Source organism: Bison bison, unplaced genomic scaffold (genome assembly GCF_000754665.1).
Source record: "Bison bison bison isolate TAMUID 2011002044 unplaced genomic scaffold, Bison_UMD1.0 scf7180017864299, whole genome shotgun sequence".
NCBI lineage: Eukaryota > Metazoa > Chordata > Mammalia > Artiodactyla > Bovidae > Bison > Bison bison.
In genome coordinates this window covers 4278925-4281710 of record NW_011494871.1, presented here as the reverse complement: position 1 = coordinate 4281710, position 2786 = coordinate 4278925, and positions in this window count along the sequence as shown.

Here is a 2786-nt window from a genome sequence, read left to right as displayed (position 1 = left end):
GTGTTTCTCATGATGTACTCTGCATATAAGTTAAATAAGCAGGGTGACAATATACAGCCTTGGCATACTCCTTTTCCTATTTGGAACCAGTCTGTTGTTCCATGTCCAGTTCTAACTGTTGCTTCCTGACCTGCATACACATTTCTCAAGAGGCAGATCAGGTGGTCTGGTATTCCCATCTCTTTCAGAATTTTCCACAGTTTATTGCAGTCCACACAGTCAAAGGCTTTGGCATAGTCAATAAAGCAGAAATAGATGTTTTTCTGGAACTCTCTTGCTTTTTCCATGATCCAGCGGATGTTGGCAATTTGATCTCTGGTTCCTCTGCCTTTTCTAAAACCAGCTTGAACATCAGGAAGTTGATGGTTCACATATTGCTGAAGCCTGGCTTGGAGAATTTTGAGCATTACTTTATAGGCGTGTGAGATGAGTGCAACTGTATGGTAGTTTGAGCACTCTTTGGCATTGCCTTTCTTTGGGATTGGAATGAAAACTGACCTTTTCCAGTCCTGTGGCCACTGCTGAGTTTTCCAAATTTGCTGGCATATTGAGTGCAGCACTTTCACAGCATCATCTTTCAGGATTTGAAAGAGCTCAACTGGAATTCCCATCACCTCCACTAGCTTTGTTCGTAGTAATGCTTTCTAAGGCCTACTTGACTTCACATTCTAGGATGTCTGGCTCTAGGTCAGTGATCACACCATCGTGATTATCTGGGTCGTGAAGATCTTTTTTGTACAGTTCTTCTGTGTATTCTTGCCACCTCTTAATATTTTCTGTTTCTGTTAGGTCCATACCATTTCGGTCCTTTATTGAGCCCATTTTGCATGAAATGTTCCCTTGGTGTCTCTAATTTTCTTGAAGAGATCTCTAGTCTTTCCCATTCTGTTGTTTTCCTCTATTTCTTTGCATTGATTGCTGAAGAAAGCTTTCTTATCTCTCCTTGCTATTCTTTGGAACTCTGCATTCAGATGCTTATATCTTTCCTTTTCTCCTTTGCTTTTCACTTCTCTTCTTTTCACAGCTATTTGTAAGGCCTCCCCAGACAGCCATTTTGCTTTTTTGCATTTCTTTTCCATGGGGATGGTCTTGATCCCTGTCTCCTGTACAATGTCACAAACCTCATTCCATAGTTCATCAGGCACTCTATCTATCAGATCTAGACCCTTAAATCTATTTCTCACTTCCACTGTATAAGCATAAGGAATTTGATTTAGGTCATACCTGAATGGTCTAGTGGTTTTCCCTACTTTCTTCAATTTAAGTCTGAATTTGGTAATAAGGAGTTAATGGTCTGAGCTACAGTCAGCTCCTAGTCTTGTTTTTGCTGACTGTATAGAGCTTCTCCATCTTTCGCTGCAAAGAATATGATCAATCTGATTTCGGTGTTGACCATCTGGTGATGTCCATGTATAGAGTCTTCTCTTGTGTTGTTGGAAGAGGGTGTTTGTTATGACCAGTGCATTTTCTTGGCAAAACTCTATGAGTCTTTGCCCTGCTTCATTCCATATTTCAAGGCCAAATTTGCCTGTTACTCCAGGTGTTTCTTGACTTCCTATTTTTGCATTCCAGTCCCCTATAATGAAAAGGACATCTTTTTTGGGTGTTAGTTCTAAAAGGTCTTGTAGGTCTTCATAGAACCGTTCAACTTCAGCTTCTTCAGCAGTACTGGTTGGGGCATAGACTTGGATTACTGTGATATTGAATGGTTTGCCTTGGAAACGAACAGAGATCATTCTGTCGTTTTTGAGATTGCATCCAAGTAATCTTAGAGTTCTTTTAAATAGCAAATTTCCCTAAAGTATATAATAGGGGACATTGTAAAAAAATGTTTATAAATAAACTGTGAGGACCTGTATCTTATGTAAAATAGGTGTCTGGTGTTGGTGGTTTAGTAGCTAAGTAGTGTCTGACTTTTGCAACCCCATGGACTGTAGCCTGCCAGGCTCCTCTGTCCATGGGATTCTCCAGGCAAGAATACTGGAGTGGTTTGCCATTTTCTTCTCTGACCCAGGGATTGAACCTGGGTCTCCTGCATTGCAGGCAGTTTCTTTACCAACTATAAACAGGTGTCTACTTGGCTTTAATAAAGCTCCCAAAGGCTCTGTTGGTTATCACTTTGTTTTACTGATAAAAGTAAAGTAAGTCTGGTATATATTTGTACCCTGTGCCCCCTTTACCCCTCAGATTGGGATTTTGGCTACCAAAATTAAAAATTAATCCTTTATCAGAGTTCTTAATCCTGTTCAATTGAACTATCTAATTATTGAGCAAATAAATTGAAGTCCTTATGTCTTATTTCATTGTTTTATTCTAACTATTTCCACTTTTCTTCCACATGATTTTAATGTTTGTAGACTTCCAATTTAATTGTATTCAACAAGCAGCATACATGATGGGATCGACACTGGGCTGTGTGGGACACAAAACGTTCTCTGCCCTTGGAAAGGTTAAAATCTTAAAAGACATTAAGTCAGAGTTAATCATTCTGAGGCAGAAGATAGATGGACCCTGGGTTAGACATTTACAACTAGCCTCCTGTTTATGCTTTGAGACAAAGATAATAACAGGAACAGGATAAGCAGCTGGATTTAGTCTCCTGTGGACGCCAAGACAACAGTGATGGCAGGAGCAGAGAAGGGCTGAGCCCTAGCTAGGTATGGAGGTCGCACATTCCTCATTCTTGTGGTCAAGGCAGTATCCCAGATTACACATGCGCAGAAAGGGTCCTCAAGGGAGGGGACACTAGCCCTTAATATGTCCAGTCAACCTCCCAGAGACCTTCA